The sequence below is a fragment of the Scylla paramamosain genome, chromosome 26 (assembly GCF_035594125.1).
Source record: "Scylla paramamosain isolate STU-SP2022 chromosome 26, ASM3559412v1, whole genome shotgun sequence".
Lineage (NCBI taxonomy): Eukaryota > Metazoa > Arthropoda > Malacostraca > Decapoda > Portunidae > Scylla > Scylla paramamosain.
In genome coordinates, this window is record NC_087176.1 from 13,744,058 (window position 1) to 13,763,655 (window position 19,598).

Here is a 19,598-nt window from a genome sequence, read left to right on the forward strand (position 1 = left end):
TATTTTTTTTTTTAGTTTGGTGCCTAACAAGCTTATAAACACTCAATATTCACGTTTCTGGAAATTTCATTTCGTTTCTCCCATAGATTGCACTTTGCATGAATTTCGACGTTTTGGTACATAACATTGTGAACAAACAAAATACACGTTTTTAGTAATGTTGCTCTGTTTCTCCATATAGAGTGGTATTCATACATTTTCGTATTTTTCAACCTAATAAGGTCTAAAACACTTACAATATACGTTTTTCGTAATGTCTTTTCGTTTCCCCATATTGGGAACTTTACATGAATTTTGACAATTTTTTACGTAATTAGCTTAAAACATTAAAAATACACGTTTTCCCGTTTCTCCATAAAAGGTGTTTTGCATGCGCCTTTGCGTTTTAGTATGTAAGTAGCTCTAAACAATGAAAAGACTTTTTTGTAATGTTTTGTTTTCCCATGTATGGTTCTTTCCTTGCTTTTTAGCGTTTTGGTACCTAATACGCTTACAAACACTGAAAAAACACGTTTCTAGAAGTGTCGTATTTTCCCTCATATATGATGCTTTGCATGCATTTTAGCGTTTTTCTTTCTCCATATAGACTGCTATTCATTCGCTTTAGCGTTTTGGTACCTAATAAGTTGAAAACACTCATACTGCACGTTTCTCGTAATGTACTTTCGTATCCATATATAGTGTACTTTGCATGCATTTTGGCGCTTTTGTACGTGACAAGCTTAAGAAATAAAATGAAATACTAGTTTCTGGTAAGGTTATTGGTTTTTTTCCATGAAGGTATTTTTGCAAGCATTTTAGCGTTTTTATACGTTAGTAGCTGAAAAATACCCCCAAAAATACTTTTTTGGGGGAATGCTGTTTTTGCTTTTCCAGTATAGGGAAGTTTTCATGCTTTTTACTGTTTTGTTGTTAACAAGTTCATATACACATATAAATGGAAATTATAAAAAAAAAAAAACTGCCAAAAACGTGTCTTTTGAGTTTTTTTTTTTTTAGCTTCTTACGTACCAAGAAGGTAAAATGCATGAAAAACACCCTTTATGGAAAAACAGAATAATATCACCAAAAAATAAATCGTTTGAGAGTTTTTGAGCTTGTTAGGTAGAAAAACGCCATAATGTATGGAAAGTATTCTATATGAAAAAAGAAAAAGACATTACGAGAAACGTGTATTATGAGTAAATTTGAGCTTTTTAGGTAGCAAAATGTGAAAACGCATGAATAGCACTCTGTATGGATAAACATAACAACATTACCAAAAACGTGTATTTTGAGTGTTTTTTTTTCATATTGTTAGGTGCCAAAACGCCAAAATGTATGGAAGCCCACTAACTAACAAACAAAACAAAATTTAACGAAACGTGTCTTTTGAATGTTTATGAAACTGCTAGGTATCAGAATGCTAAAAAGCATTTAAAGATCACCATATGGGAATAAAAAAACTTTATCAAAAACATGTCTTTTTAATCTTTTTGAGTTTTTTACGTACCAAAACGCTAATACGCTTGCAAAACACTCTTTATGGAGAAACAGAATAAAATTGCCAAAAACAAGTATTTTATGTGTTTATGAGCTTGTTACGTAGAAAACGCAAAAATGCATGCAAAGTAACCTGTATGAGGAAATGAAACGATGTTTCCAGAAACTTGTCTTTTGAGTGTTTAGATACTAAACCGATATAAAGCTTGGAAATCACTTGATTTGAACAACAAAACAACACTAATGAAAACGAGTCTTTTAAGTGTTTTTGAGCTTATTACATACCAAAAACCTAAGCCGGATGCAAAAAAAAAAAAAAAAAATCTTCATGGAAACATAATAACATTACCAAAAACTTGTAATTGCATTAAAAAAAACTTGTACCAAAACATTACCAAAAAATTGTAATTCTCATTGTTAAGTACACATGCAAAGCATGCGAAAGGAAATGAGTTTTCCAGAAAGGTGTCTTTTCAGTGTTTATGAGTGTTCTAGCTCCAAAACGATGAAAAGCATGGAAATCACACTGTAATGGAAAACAAAACATTAACAAAAATGTCTCTTTTCAGTATTTTTTATCAACTTATGTATCAGAACGCTAAAACGCATGCAAAACACCCTTGATGGAGAAACAGAATAACATTATCAAAAACAAGTTTTTTTTTTATTGTTTTTGAGGCTGTTACGTGAAAAACGTCAAAATACATTCCAAGTACCCTATTTGGTTAAATGAAAAAAAAAAAAATTACGAGAAAGGTGTTTTTTTTAACTTCTTAGGTAACAAACCGCTAAAGGGCAATAATTAGCACTCTATAGGAAAAAAAAAAAGAACAATATTTCCAAAAACATATATTTTGAGTGTATTTCACATTGTCAGGTACCAAAACTCCAAAATGCAAACAAAACACCCTATATGGTGAAAGAAAACGAGATTTCAAGAAAAGTGTCTTTTGTTAATGAGTGTGTTTGATGCCAAAAGGAAAAAAAAAAAGCACCCTATATTGGAAAACAACACATTACCAGAAACGTTTTTTTCCACTGTTTTTGAGCAACTTATGTACCAAAACTTTGAAACGCATGCAAAATATTATTAATAACATTAAGAAAATAAGTATTTTGAGTGATTTTTCAACTTGTTTCGTAGAAAAACGCCAAAAAAGTAAGCAAAGTACCCTAAATGGGGAAATGGATAAACAATACGAAAAACGTGTATTATGAGTATTTTATTAGTTTCATAAGTACCAAAAGGCTATGAATGATTATGAATAACACTCTATAGACAGAAACAGAATTACATTACGTGTTATTTTGAATGTATATCATATTGTTAGGTTTTAAAATCCGTAGAAAACACCCTATATGGAGAAAGGAAGCGAGATTTCCAGAAACGTGTTTTTTTTTCTAATATTTATGTGCGTGCAAACACCGAAATGATAAAAAAAAAAAAAAGGAGGGAAAGTACCCTATATGGGAGAACAAGACATAACCAAAACGTCTCTTTATAGTGTTTTTTAGCTACTTAAGTACCAAAAACGCTGAAACGCTTGCAAAAAAAAAAAAAAACATGAGGAAACAGTATATCAAAAACGTGTTTTTGTTTGTTTTTGAGCTTAGTACGTCGAAAAATGCCAAAATGCAAGCAAAAGACTCTGTAATGTTAAACGAAAAGACATTAGGAAAAACGTGTATTATGAGAGTTTTAGAGCTTCTTAGGTAGGTAGCTTCTTAGGTAGGTAGCGAGATTTCCAGAAACGTGTTTTTTTTTTCTAATATTTATGTGCGTGCAAACACCGAAATGATAAAAAAAAAAAAAAGGAGGGAAAGTACCCTATATGGGAGAACAAGACATAACCAAAACGTCTCTTTATAGTGTTTTTGAGCTACTTAAGTACCAAAAACGCTGAAACGCTTGCAAAAAAAACAAAAAAACATGAACAGTATATCAAAAACGTGTTTTTGTTTGTTTTTGAGCTTAGTACGTGGAAAAATGCCAAAATCCAAGCAAAAGACTCTGTAATGTTAAACGAAAAGACATTAGGAAAAACGTGTATTATGAGAGTTTTAGAGCTTCTTAGGTAGCAAAATACTAAAACGCATGAATTTTATAGTGCACTTTATATCGACAAATCAGAACAACATTACCAATAATTTGTATTTTGAGTGTTTTATTATTATTATTATTATTATTAGGTACCAAAATGCTATAATGTATCCACAGTCACCTATATAGGGAAATAAAACTACATTACTAGAAAAATGTCTTTTAAGGGTTTTTATTTTATTTATTTATTTTTTTTTTTTTTTTCGTATTAGGCATCATAACGCTAAAAAGTATGGAAATCACCCTATATGGGAATATACATGTAAAACAACATTACGGACGTATCTTTTCAGGGTTTTAGAATTTCTTTAGCACCAAAACTCTAAAACATGCAAAACACACTTTATATATATATATATATATATATATATATATATATATATATATATATATATATATATATATATATATATATATATATATATTACGAAAAACAAGTATTTTGAGTGTTTTTGAGCTTGTTACGTAAAGAAACGCCAAAACATATGCAAAATCCTCTATTTTGGGAAACGAAAGGACATTATGAGAGATCTATTATAATCGTTTTTTTTTTTTACCTTTTTAGGTACAAAGACGCTAAAACGCATTGACAGCACTTAATATGAAAAAAAAACATTACCTACCATATACCATATACGTTGCAAAGCAACGTATATGGCAATATAATACATCATTACGAAAAAAACGTGTCTTTTGAATGTTACACACTTTATGGAGAAAAAGAATATTACAAAAAATAACTATTTCGAGTGTTTTTAGCGTGTTACGTACAAAAATGCAAAAATGCATGAAAATAACGTTATATGGGGAAACGAAAGGACATTACGAAGAAAATCTATTATAAGTGTTTTTGAACATCTTACGTAACAAAATGCTGAAACTCAAGAATAGTACTCGATATCGAGACCAAAAAAAACGTGTATTTTGAGGTTTTTCACATTAATAAATAGCAAATCACCAAAATGCATTGAAAATTCTCTATATGGGTAAAAACGAGATTTCCAGAAACGTATCTTTTAAATGTTTTTGAGCGTGTTAAGCACCAATACGCTAAAAAGCATGGAAATCACTTTATTTGGGAATACAAAACGACTTAACGAAAAACATGACTTTTTGAGTGTTTTTGAACTTCTTATGTACCAAAAAGGTAAAATGCATGCAAAACACCCTTTATGCAGAAACAAAATAACATAACCAAAAACAAATATTTTGAGTGTTTTTGAGCTTGTTACATAGAATAACACTAAAATATATGAAAAGTTTACTATGTTGGGAAACAAAAAAGACATTAGAAGAAAAGTGTATTATGTGTTTTTGAGCTTCCCAGGTACCGAAATGCGAAAACGCATTAATACCACCTTATACAAAGAAACAGAACAACATTACCGCGTAATTTGTGTGTTTTTTTTTCCACATTGATAAGTACCAATATATTTGGAAACGATAAAATGTGTGTTTTTTAGTGTTTCTTTGTATGTTTGTCACCAAAACGCTAAAATGCAATGGTAAACACCATAAATGGGAATAGAAAACTTTACCAAGAAACGTGTCTTTTGAGTGTTTTTCAGCCTCTTACGTACCGAAACCCTAAAAAAGCATGCAAAACACCTTTTATGTAGAAGAATATCATTACCAAAAACAAGTATTTTGAGAGTTTTTTGAGTTTCTTGCATACAAAAACATTAAAATGGATGCAAAATACTCTTAATAGATAGACGTAATGACATTACGAAAAACATGTATTATAATTATTATTTGTTTTTTTTTTACATTTTAGGTATTAAAACGCTAAACCTATAAACAGCACTCTATTAAGAAACAGAACTACATTAACAAAAACGTGTGTTTTGAGCATATTTCACATTATTAAGTACCGAAACGCCAAAATGCATGGAAAACCCTTGATATGGGGAAATTAAATTGTTACAAGAAAGCATCTTTCGAAACGAAAAGACTTTACGAGAAACGTTTATTATGAATGTTTTTGGTTCTTAGGTACAAAAACGCTAAAACGCATGAATAGCACTTTATATGAAGACACATAACATTATTAATAACATATATTTTGAGTCTATTTCAAATTGTTAGGCTTTTTTGTTACCTAATTATGTGAAAAGCAATAAAAATACTCGCTTTTGTTAATGTTGTGTTCCTATATAAAGATTATTTACACCTGTTTTAGCGTTTTCGTGATGTCTTTTCGTTTTTGCATGAATTTTGGCATTTTTCTACGAAACAAGCTGAAAAAGCACTCAAAACACACATTTTTATTACATATACTGTTTCTCCATAAAAGTTGTTTTGCATGCTTCTTAGCGTTTTCGTAAGTCGTTCAAAAGACCAAAGAGAAACGTTTTTTGGTAATGATGTTTTTTTTTTTTTCCATATTGGGAACTTTTCATGCTTTTTTAACCGTTTTGGTGCCGAACACGCTCATAAACACTCAAAAAACACATTTCTGGAAATATCGCTTCCTTTACCTATAAAGTGTGCTTTGCGTACATTTTGGCGTTTTGGTACCTAACCATGTGAAATACACTAAAAATGCAAGTTTTTTATAATGTTAATTGTCTCCATATATTTAGGCGTTTTAGCGTTTTAGTACCTAAGAAACTGAAAAAAAAAAACTCATAACACAAGTTTCTCTTAATGTGTTTTTGTTTCCTCAGATCGCGTAATCAAGCATTTTGGCATTTTTCTACGTAATAAGCTCAAAAACTCTATAAATACTTGGTTTCAGTAATATTATCATGTTTTCTGCATGAAGAGTGTTTGCATACATTTTTTTTTGCGTTTTGGTACCTAACAAGATCATAATCACTCAAAAAAACATGTTCCTGGAAATGTCTTTTTTTTTTTCCTAATATAGGGTACCTTACATGTATTTATGCATTTAATTACTTAACAGTGTAAAAAAATACACAAAACACGTTTGTTTTTTTCTTTTGATGTTGTTCTGTTTCTCCATTTAGAGTTTTATTACAGGGTTTTCGCGTTTTCGTAGACAGGAAACTCAAAAACACTCATAACACACGTCTCTCGCAATGTCTTTTCATTTCCTCATTCTTTGCATGCATTTTGGCGATTTTGTACGTAAACTCAAAAGCATTTAAATACTTGTTTTTGTTAAGGTTATTCTCTTTCTATTTAAAAGGGTGTTTTCCATTCGTTTTATGGTTTTTGTACATAAATAGCTCAAAAATACACCAAACACACGTTTTTAGAAATGTTGTTTTGCTTTCCCCATAGAGGAACTTTTCCATGCCTTTTAGCGTTTTTGTGCCTAACACGCTCATAAACACTAAAAAAAAAAATGTCGTTTCATTTCCCTAGAGAGGGCACTTTGCATGCATTTTGGCGTTTTTGCTATCTTACAATGTGAAAAAAAACTAAAAAATCACTTTTTTTGGTAATTTTCTTTTATTTATTTATTTATTTTTTCCATATAGAGTAATACTATTTATGTCTTTTAACGCTTTGGTACCAAAAACTTAAAAACACTGATAATACACTTTTCTTGTAATGTCTTTTCGTTTCCTAATATTAGGTACTTTGCATACATTTTGGCGTTTTCGTAGGTAACAATCTGAAAACCCTTAAAATACTTGTTTTTTCGTAATTTTATTGTTTCTCCATAAATCATGTTTCACGTGCGTTTTAGCGTTTTGGTACGTAAGTAGCTCAAAAACATTTTGGTGCCTAACACGATCATAAACACTCAACAGACACGTTTCACGAAATATCATTTTCTTTTCCAACTATAGCCTATTTTTTCCTGTTTTTTTTTTTTTTGGGCTTTTTGGCACCTAATAATGTGTAATACACATAAAACACAAGTTTTTGGTAATGTTTTTTTTTTTTCCATAGAGAGTGTTATTAATGCCTTTTAACATTTTGGTACCTAAGAAGCTCAAAAGCACTAATAATACACGTTTCAGGTAATGCCCTTTCGTTTCCCATAGTCTACTTTGTGTGCATATTGTCGTTTTTGTAACAAACTCAAAAACAATTTTTTTTTTTTTTCGCAAATATATAATGTCTCGCCATAAATGTTTTTTTTTTTTGCATGCGTTTCAGCATTATGATACGTAATTACCTGAAAAACACTGAAAAGAGACGGTTTCGGTGACGTTTTGTTATCCATATAAGCTGCTTTTTTTTATTTTTTATTTTATTTTATTTTTTTTTTCCGTTTTGGTACTTAACACGCTAATAAACTCATAAAAGACACGTTACTAGAAATTTAATTTCTTTTCCCTATATAGGGATCGTTGGATGCATTTTGGTGTTTTGGTATCTATGAATGTGAAAAAAAACACTTAAAACACACGTATTTGGTAATGTTTTGTATCTTCATATAGAATGTTATTCATGGTTTATTGCGTGTTGGTGCCTAAGAAGCTCAAAAACATTCATAACACACGTTTCTTGTAATGCCTTTTCGTTTCTCCATATAAAATTTTCGTACCTAAGAAGGATGTATTTTGGCGTTTTTCCACCTAAGCTCACAAAACACTCAAAAAACTTGTTTTTGGTAATAATATTCTTTTTCTCCATAAATTGTGTTTTGCATGCATTTTTTTTGCGTTTTTGGTACGTAAGATACTGAAAAAAAACTCAAAAGACACGTTTTTTGGTACTATTGATCTGTTTTTTTTTTTTTTCATATAGAATGCTATTCATGCGTTTTAGAGTTTTGGTACTTAAGAAACTCAAAAAAACAGATTCCTCGTAAAGACTTTTCGTTTCTCAATATCGAGTGCTTTGCATACATTTTGCTGTTATATCTCCTAATAATGTGAAATACAATACACGTTTTTGGTATTAATCTTCTTTTTCTCCAAATAAAGCGCTATTCATGTGTTTTAACGTTTTGGTACCTAAGAAGCTAAAAAAATAAATAAATAATGATAATAAACGTTTTTGTAATGTCGTTTCGGTTCCCCATATAGGATAGTTTGTATGCATTTTGGTGTTTTCGACGTAGAAAAAACAAAAAAAAACTCGTTATTTTTGTTTTCCATAAGGATATAATTCATGTTTTTTTTTTTAACCGTTTTCCTTGCTAATACGTTAAAAACACTGAAAATATATGAATCTTGAAAATGTAGTTCTGTTTCCCCTTATAGGGATATTTCCATGCACTTTGCCGTTTTGATACCTAACAATGTTAAAAACATTCAAAATACAAGTTTTTTGATAATAATTTATGTTTCTTTTATATAGTGTGATATTCATACATATTTTTTTCTGGTTTGGTACCTAAAAAGCTCAAAAAACAATCATAATACACGTTTCTCGTAAAGTTCTTTCGTTTCCCCTTATAAACTATTTTCCATGCAATTCAGCGTTTTTGTACGTAAAAAGCTGAAAAAAATACACGTTTTTTGCTAAAGTTATTTTGTTTTTCCATAAAGCATTTGCAAGCATTTTATCATTTTACGACGTAAGTAGCTCAAAAATTCTCAGATGTTTTCTTAATGTTTGTTTTACGTTTCTTTTTTTTTTAGCATTTTTGTGCCTAGCACGCTCACAAACACACAAAAGACCCGTTTCTTGAAATCTCGTTTCCTATCCCGATATAAGGTACTTTCCATACATTTTGGCGTTTTGGTATCTAACAATGTGAAAAATCACTCTAAATACCAATTTTTGGTTATCTTATTATGTTTCTATATATAGGGTGCTATGCATACATTTTCTCGTTTTGGTACCAAAGAAGCTCAAAAACACAAAAAAAATACACGTTTCTTGTAATATGTTTTCGTTACGAGATATAGGGTAATTTACATACATTTTGGCGTTTTCTACGTATTGAGTTGAAAAGCACTAAAAACACGTTTCTTTTGTAATTTTTTACTATTCCTCCATACTTTTTTTTTCATGCATTTTGGCGTTTTGGTACATACCTCAAAAAACACTGAAAAGAGATGTATGTAGTTATATTATTTTGTTCACTCATACAGGATGGTTTCCATACATTTTGAGTTTTGGTGCTTAGCACGCTTATAAACACTCAAAAAGACACGTTTCCGGAAATATCACTTTGCATGCTTTTGGTGATTTGTTGCCTAACAATATGAAATACAGTCGAGATACATGTTTTCGATAATGCTTTTCTGTTTCTCCATATAGAGTGTTATTCATGCACTATAACATTTTGGTACCTAAGAACCTCAAAATACTCATAATACAAGTTTCTCATGAAGTCTTTTTGTTTCCCTATATAGGGTACTTTGCATGCATTTTCGCTTTCTCTACGTAACAAGCTATAAAAAAAAATAAATAAAAAAATGTATGATTTTGATAATATTACTCTGTTTCTACATTAAAGTTTTTTTGCATGCGTTTTAGCGTTTTGGTATGTAAATAAATGAAAAGACTCAAAAGGCACGATTAATGTAATGTTGTTTTGTTTTTCGAAATAGAGAAATCATGTATTTTGAGTGTGTTTCACATTGTTACCCGCCAAAACGCCAAAATGCATGCAAAGCCCCTTATAATAGGAAAGGAAACGACATTTTTCAGAAAAAAAATAGTGCTTTGAGGGTTTCTGAGCATGTAAGCATGTATGAAAATTCAAAACATTACGAAAAAAACTTATTTTATTAGTGTTTTTCAGCTTCTTGCGTACCAAAACTCTAAATTACATGCAAAAACACCCTTCATAAACACAATAACTTTATAAAAAAAAATATGTGTTTTAAATGTTTTGAGCTTGTTACGTTGAAAAGTAAAAATGAATGCAATTTACTCTATACGGGAAAACGAGAAATTACGAGAAGCGTGTATTATGAGTTTTTTTTTTTTTTTATCTTCTTAGGTACCAAAATCCGAAAACGAATGAATAGTACTCTATATCGAAAAACTAAAAATATTACCAAAAACGTGTATTTTGAGTGTTTTCTCACATTATTAGGTAGCAAAACAGCACGAGGCAATAAAGGTTCATATATGGGGAAACAAAACAGCATTACCAGAAACGTGTCTCTTCAGTGTTTTGAGCGTGTTAGGCACCAACACGTTTAAAAGCATGGAAATCACCTTATATCAGAATACAAAACAACGTTACGTACATGTCTTTTGAGTGTTTTTAATCTTCTTACGTACTGAAACGATAAAACCCATATAAAACACAGTTCCTGGTGAAACAGAATAATTTTACCAAAAACAAGTATTTTGGCTGTTTTCAGGTTTTTTACGTACAAAACCGGCAAAATGCATCCAAAGTTCCCTATATGTTTAGACAAAAAGGGATTGCGAGAACCATTTTTTAGTGTTTTTTTGGGGGGGCTTCTTAGGTACAAAAACGAGGAATCGCATGACTAGCGATCTCTTTGGAGAAACAAAACATTACCAAAAACGTGTATTTTAAGTATATTTCACATTGTTAGGTACCAAAACGCCATTGTCTATGTAAAGCACCCTAAATGGCGAAACGAGTTTTCCAGAAGTGTCTTTCCAGATGTTAATGAGCGTGCTAGGCACCAAAACGATAAAAGCGAAAACGCTTTGTGTGTCCACTATATCTGGGAAAACAAAACAACATTACAAAAAAATGTCTCTTTTCAGTGTTTGTGAGCTACTTACGTTTCCAAAAGCTAAAACGCATATAAATATGTTTTATTCAGAAATACAATAATTTTATTTAAACTTGTATTTCAATTGTTTTCTGAGTTTGTTACGTACAAAAAAGAAAAAAAAACGTGCAAAGTACTCTCTGTGATGAAACGAAAAGACATTACGAGAAAGTGTTTTTAAGCTTCTTAGGTACCAAAACGGAAAAAGGCGATAATACAACTATATATGGAAAAACAGAACGACATTACTTAAAACACGCATTTTGAGTGTTTTTTTACATTACTAAAATACCTGAAAAGCCTTTATATACGAAAATGAAACGTGATTACAAGAAACGAGAAACGTGTATTTATGTGTCTTTCAGCACGTTAGGCAAGAAAACGCTAAAAAGCATGGAAAATGACCTTATAGCGGAATACAAAACGTTACGAAAAACGAGTCTTTTGAGAGTTTTGTTTTTACTTTTTACGCTAAAACTCATGCAAAAGACCTTTTATGGAGAAACAGAATAACATTAAAAAAAAAAGTGTTCTGAGTGTTTTCGGCTTGTTACTTGGAAAACTCAAAAACGCATACAAAGTATTCTATATGGGGAAAGAAAAATGCATTACGAAAAAACATGTATAATGGATGTTTTCAGCTTTTTAGGTACCAAAAATGAGGAAAAGCAAGAATAACACTTCCTATTCAGAAACACAACAACATTACTAAAAACGTGTATTTTAAGTGTTTTTCGTACTGTAAGATATCAAAACGACAAAATGGATGCAAAACTCTTTATATTCAGGAACGAAGCAACATTACAAGAAATGTATTTTTTTGTGTTTTTGTGCATGTTAGGCACGAAAATGCTTAAAAATAATGGAATACACCTTATATGGGAAAACGAAACAACTTTACTTATATTGTACATTTTGAGTCTGTTTTCAGCTTTTTAGGTAACAAAACGATAAAACGCATGAAAAAAAAACTGTAGAAACAGATTACCATTACCAAAAAAAAAAAAAAATTCTAGTGTCTTTTCAGCATATTAGGTCAATATGCAGGCAATGTACAATGCAATAGAGAATGGAAAAGGCATAACGAGAAACATGTATTGAGTGTTTTTTTTTCAGATTTGCATGAGTAGGACTCTATATAGAGAGAAACAGAACAACATTATCAAAAACGTGTATTTTAGGTGCATTTCATATTTTGAAGTGACAAAACGCCAAAATGCATTTAAAGCACCCTATATTTGGCAAAGGTAACGATATCTTAAGAAACGTCTTTTTTAGTGTTTATGGAAACAAAAACAACATTACCAAAAACGTGTCTTTTCAATGTTTATAAAGTTACGTACTAAAACGCTAAAACGTATCTAATAAAAAAAAATATATATATAAATTTACCCCCTTAAAAAAATCGTTTATATTGAGTGTTTTTGAGTTTCATACGTAGAAAAATGCCAAGATCATGAGATTACCCTATATGAAAACAAAAAGACATTACGAGAAAAGTGTATTATAAGTATTTTTGAGCTTTTTATTTACCCAAAAAAGAAAAAAAGGAATACAAAACAACATTACTAAAAACGTGTTTTATAGGTTCTTATGTACAGAAACGCTAAAACCCAAGCAAAACACCCTTTATGGAGAAGTGAAATAAATATTTCGTTGATAAATTACATTCAGGACAGTTAGGGAACATCCCTTACAGAAGAATAAGATCGCAGAAGAATGGTCCTAAATGGATGACTGATAATAAAACACTACATAGGGCGAAAGAGAAGTATATATGAGATTAAAGACAGGGGAAGTGGTTTTAAGGCCATAATATAATGAATTTGAAAAGTCAGGAGTTTAACAAGGAAAGCTAAAAATAGTTATGCATTAAAGGTAGCCAGCCAAGCGAAGATGGACCCCAAGGGATTTTATCAGACATATAAGACGAAGAATAGAGAAACAAATGTTCCTTAAAAAACAGCAGAATGGGACCTGGTTAGTTGTTGGGAGGAGATTAGTAAAATTGTGAACGAGTATTTTTTAACTGTCTTTGCCCAGGAAAACATGCAGGATTTGCCGAATAGTGACAAGATATTTAGAATAAAAGAGAAAGAGAAGCTGACAGATATTACTATAACTAAAGAGATAGTGGAACAGGAGATATATAAGCTGAAAAGTTCAAGTCACCAGGATCAGATGAAATATATTCCAGAGTATTTAAGGAATGGAAAAAGGTTATAAGTAATCTGTTAGTTTCTGTCCTTAGGAAATCGCTTTAGTCATGTGAGGTATCGGTAATGTGGAGGCAGATAATGGTGATAGTTATGGCATCCTATATCAGGACTTTAGTAAAGCATTTGACAAGGTACCCAATCAGAGGCTACTGAGAAAGGTTAGGGCGCACGAGAGAGATGAGGTGTTTAGATTGGATAAGGTCATGGCTAAGCGGCAGGCGACAGAGTGTTGTAATAAACGGCTCTAAATCCGAGTGGGGTCAAGTAATTAGTGGGGTGACAAAGGAATTATTAGTATTAGGACCGATGTTGTTTGTTATATATGTCAATGACTTGGATAGTGGAATTAGTAGTGTTGTTAGTAAATTTGCGGATGACACGAGAGTATGTAGATTAATTAGGTCTGAATCGCATACCATCGCCTTGCAGGCAGGTTTGGATAGGATGAACGAATGGACAGACAGATGGCAAATGCAGTTTAATATCAACAAATTGAAAGCACTTAGCGTAAGTGGAAGAAACCCACATATTAGTTACACAATGAACAACCAAGTTCTGGTAGGTTCAGGGTAAGAAAAAGATTTGAGATTTAAAGTTAGCCTTGAACTCTGTCTGAGAAAGCAATGCAAAGAAACCAGAAACAAAGCAAATAGTGTATTATGATTCATTTTCATGAGTGCTAAAAGGAGAACTCCCGAAGTAATATTAAAGTTACATTTGGCGCTGGTCAAACTTCATATAGACTACGCTGTCCAATTCTGGTCACCACATCACAGGAAGGATAAAGGTCTATTAGAATCAGTACAAAGGAGAAAGACTAAAAGGATACAGGGGATGAGGAGTATTCCTTACGAAGCGAGATTCAAGCTGTTAAATTTACATTCTTTAGAGAGACGTAGGTTAAGAGTGGACCTGATAGAAGTCTTTAAGTGGTATATGGGTTATAACAAGGGCAACATAAGGAAAATTCTTAGAATCTGTAACCATGATAGAACAAGAAAAATGGGTTCAAGCCTGAAAACTTGATGTTCAAAAAGGAGACAAGAAGGAATTGGTTCTCAAATAAAGTAGTAGATGATTGGAACGGACGTAGTAATCAAGCTGTTAGTGCTGAGGCATTTGGGAACTGTAAGAGAAAATTAGACATTTATGGATGGGGGTGATAGGTGGGAATAGGTAGGCATATTTCATACAAGTACTGCCATGTGTAGGCCTGATGCCTTCTTGCAGATTTACTTATTTCTTATGTTCTTATATTCTTATTACCAAAAGCGTGTATTTTCAGTGTTTTTCAGCTATTACGTGAAAAAAGAAAAATGCCAAAATGCATGCAAAGCACCCTAAATGAGTAAAAAAAAGGGACATTACGAGAAACGTGCATTATGAGTGTTTTTTTCAGATTCTTAGATACCAAAACGCTGAATAAAACTCATGAATAAAACTCTTAATTGAGAAACAGAACAACCTTACCAAATGCGTGTATTTTGAGTGTTTTTCACATTCTTAGTTACCAAAACCCCAAATTGCAAGTGAAACTAGCTTTATGTGAAAAAAAAAGGCATTTCCAGAAAGGTGTCTTTTAAGGGTTTTTGTACGTGTTAGGCAATAAAGCACTAAAAAGCAGGGCAATCACATTACATAGGAATAAAACCAACTTTAACCAAGAACTTGCCTTTAAGTGTTGTTGACCTCCTTACATACCAAAACGCTAAAACGCATGCAAAACATACTTTATGGAGAACAGAATAACATTACCAAAAACATGTATTTTGAGTATTTTTGATTATGTTAACTATAAAATCGCTTAAATACATGCAAAGAACCGTATGTTTGGGAAACGAAAGGACATTACGAGAAACGTGTATTATAAGTGTTATTAAGTTCCTTAAGTACCAAAAAGCTAAAACCCACAAATAACAACACTCTTTATAAAGAAACAAAAAAAAAGTAATTTTCTTTTTTTTTGTTAGTCTTCTTCATAGTTACCGAGATGCCAAAATTCTGGCAAAATTCAGGGAAATTATGTGGAAAAAAGAACATTATCAAAAAAGTTATTTTAGCTTATTTCGGACTGTTATGTAAAAAACCCTAAATTGCATGCAAAGCCACCTATATGGGGAAATTAAACGACTTTACCAGAAACCTGTCGTTTGAGTGTTTTTCAGCATGTTAGGCATCAAAACAATAAATAATATGGAAGTCACTCTATATGGGAATCGAAAACAACATTACTAAAAACTTGATTTTCAGTGTTTTACGTAGAAAAAAAAAACTAAAACGGATGCAAACAAACCAATATCTAGAAATAGAATAACATTACCAAAAAGGTATATTTTGAGTGTTTTGAGCCTGTTACCTATAAAAAACGCGGAAATGGATGCAAAGCACTCTATATTGGGAAACAAAAGGACATTACGAGAAACGTGTATAATTAGAGTTTTATAGTTTCAGAAGAACCACAAGTCAAAAGTTTCTTAGATACCAAAATGCTGAAACTCAAGAATAACACTCTTGATTGAGACACAGAACAATCTTACCAAATGAGTGTTTTTCACATTCTTAGTTACCAAAACCCGAAATTGCATGCGAAACTAGCAATATGTGGGGAAAAAAATTATATTACCAGAGAAGTGTCTTTTGAGTGTTTTTGAGCGTGTTAAGCAATAATTTACTAAAAAGAAGAACAACCACATTACATGTTAATAAAAACCAACTTTTACCAAGAACTTGCCGTTAAATGTTTTTGAGATCCTTCCATACCAAACGCTAAAACGAATGCAAAACACCCTTTATGGAGAAACACAATAATATTACCAAAAACGAGTATTTTGAGTGTTTTTTTTATCATGTTACCTATAAAAACGCTTGAATACATGCAAAGAACCCTATGTTTGGGAAACGAAAGGATATTACGAGAAACGTGTATTATGAGTGTTTTTAAGTTCTTTAAGTACCAAAAAGCTAAAACCCATATATAACACTCTTTATAGAGAAAAAATAAATAAATAAATAGATAAATAGCTTTTTTTTTTTTTTGGTTCATCTTCATAGGTACCGAGATGCCAAAATTCTGGCAAAATTCAGGGTAATTATGTGGAAAAAAGAACATTATCAAAAAAGTTAATTTTAGCTTTTTTTCAGACTATTGTGTACCAAAGCCACATGCATGCAAAAGCCACTATATGTGGAAATTAAACGACGTTACCGGAAACCTGTCTTTTGACTGCACCAAAACGATAAATAATATGGAATATGGGAATCTAAAACAAAATTACTGAAAACGTGTCTTTTCAGTGTTTTACGTAGAAAAATGCTAAAACGGATGCAAACAAACCAATATGAAGAAATAGAATAACATTACCAAAAAGGTATATTTTGAGTGTTTTTGAGCTTGTTACCTACAAAAAACGCGAAAATGCATCCAATCCACTCTATATTTGGAAACAAAAGGAGATTACGAGAAACGTGTATAATGACTATTTTATAGTTTCACAAGAACCACAAGGCAAAAAACGCAAAAACTCGTGTATGTGGAGAAGTTTCTTTGATACCAAAATGCTGAAACTCATGAATAACACTCTGAATTCAGAAACAGAACAACCTTACCAAATGGGTGTATTTTGAGTGTTTTTCACATTCTTAGTTACCATAACCCCAAATTGCATGCGAAACTATCTTTATGTGGGAAAAAAATGACTTTACCAGAAAAGTGTCTTTTGAGTGTTTTTGAGCGTGTTAAGCAATAAAGCACTAAAAAGCACGGTAATCACATTACATAGGAATAAATCCAACTTTTACCAAGAATTTGCCTTTAAGTGTTTTTGAGCTAAAACGCAAGCAAAACACCCTTTATGGAGAAACAGAATAACATTACCAAAACACATATTTCTACTGCCTTTGATCATGTTACCTATAAAAACGCTTAAATACATGCAAAGAACCCTATGTTTGGGAAACGAAAGGACATTACGAGAAACGTGTATTATAAGTGTTTTTAAGCTACTTAAGTACCAAAGATCTAAAACCTACAAATAACACTCTTTATAAAGAAACCCCCAAAAAAAAAATAAAAAAAAAATAAAAAGATAGCATTTTTTTTTTGTTATTCATGTTCATAGGTACCGAGATGCCGCCAAAATTCTGTTAAAATTCTGGGAAATTAGGTGGATAAAAGAACATTATCGAAAAAGTTGATTTTAGCTTTTTTTTCGGACTGTTATGTATCAAACCCTAAAATGCATGCAAAGCCACCTATATGAGGAAATTAAACAACTTGACAAGAAAACTGTCTTTTGAGTGTTTTTCAGCATGTTAGGCACCAAAACGATAATAATATGGAAGTCAGTCTATACGGGAATCCAAAACAAAATTACTGAAAACGTGTCTTTTCAGTGTTTTACGTAGAAAAACGCTAAAACGGATGCAAACCAACCAATATGAAGAAAAAGAATAACATTACCAAAAAGGTATATTTTGAGTGTTATTGAGCTTGTTACCAACAAAAAAAAACACGAATGGATGCAAAGCACTCTATATTGGGAAACAAAAAGACATTACGAGAAACGTGTATAATGAGTGTTTTATACTTTCACGAGAACCACAAGGCAAAAAGCACAAAAACTCGTGTATATGGAGAAGTTTCTTAGATACCAAAATGCTGAAACTCCTGAATAACACTTTTAATTAAAAAAACAGAATAACCTTACTAAATGCGTGTATTTTGAGTGTTTTTCACATTCTTAGTTACCAAAACCCCAAAATGCATGCGAAACTAGCTTTATGTGGGACGAAAAATGACATTACCAGAGAAGTGTCTTTCGAGTGTTTTTGAGCGTGTTAGGCAATAAAGCACTAAAAAGGAGGGCAATCGTATTACATGGGAATAAAACCAACTTTTACCAAGAACTTGCCTTTAAGTGTTTTTGAGCTCCTTATATACGAAATCGCTAAAACGCATGCAAAACTCCCTTTATGGAGAAACAGATTAACAATACCAAAAACATGTGTTTTGAATGTTTTTGATCATGTTATCTCTAAGAACGCTTAAATATATGGAAAGAACCCTATGTTTGGGAAAGGAAAGGACATTACGAGAAACGTGTATTATGAGTGTTTTTAAGTTCCATAAGTACCAAAAAAGTTAAACCTCTTTATAAAGAAAGAAAATTAAATAAAAAAATAGGATTTTTTTGGGGGGGTATTCTTCCTCATAAGTACCGAGATGCCAAAATTCTGGCAAAATTCAGGGAAGTTATGTGAAAAAAGAACATTATCAAAAAAGTTAATTTTAGCTTTTTTGTTCGGACTCTTATGTACCAAACCTTAAAGTGCATGCAAAGCCAACTATATGGGAAAATTAAATGACTTTACTAGAAACCTGTGTTTTGAGTGTTTTTCAGCATGTTAGTCACCAAAACAATAAATAATATGGAAGTCGTTCTATATGAGAATCAAAAACAAAATTACTGAAAACGTGTCTTTTCCGTGTTTTACGTAGAAAAACTCTAAAACGGATGCAAACCAACCAATATGTAGAAATAGAATAAGATCACCAAAAAGGTATATTTTGAATGTTTTTGAGCTTTTTACTTACAAAAACGCGAAAATTGATGCCTTTTAGCGGTTTGTTACCTAAGAAGTAAAAAAAAAAAAACTTTCTCGTAATATTTTTTTTCCATTTAACCAAATAGGGTACATGGAATGTATTATGACGTTTTTCACGTAACAGCCTCAAAAACAATTTAAAAAAAACTTGTTTTTGGTAATGTTATTCTGTTTCTCCATCAAGGGTGTTTTGCATGCGTTTTAGCGTTCTGATACCTAAGTTGCTCAAAAATACTGAAAAGAGACATTTTTGTTAATGTTTTGTTTTCCATTACAGTGTGATTTCCATGCTTTTCATCGTTTTGGAGCTAGAACACTGATAAACACTCAAAAGACACCTTTCTAGAAAACTAGTTTCCTTTCGCATGCTCTGCATGTGTACTTAACAATGAGAAATACACTCTAATTACAAGTTTTTGGTAATGTTATAATGTTTCTCCATGAAGATTTTTTTTTTTTTTTTTGCATGCAGCTTAGGTTTTTGGTATGTAATAAGCTCAAAAACACTTAAAAGACACGTTTTCCTTAGTGTTCTTTTGTTGTTCAAATGAAGTGATTTCCAAGCTTTATATCGATTTAGTGTCTAAACACTCCAAAGACACGTTTCTGGAA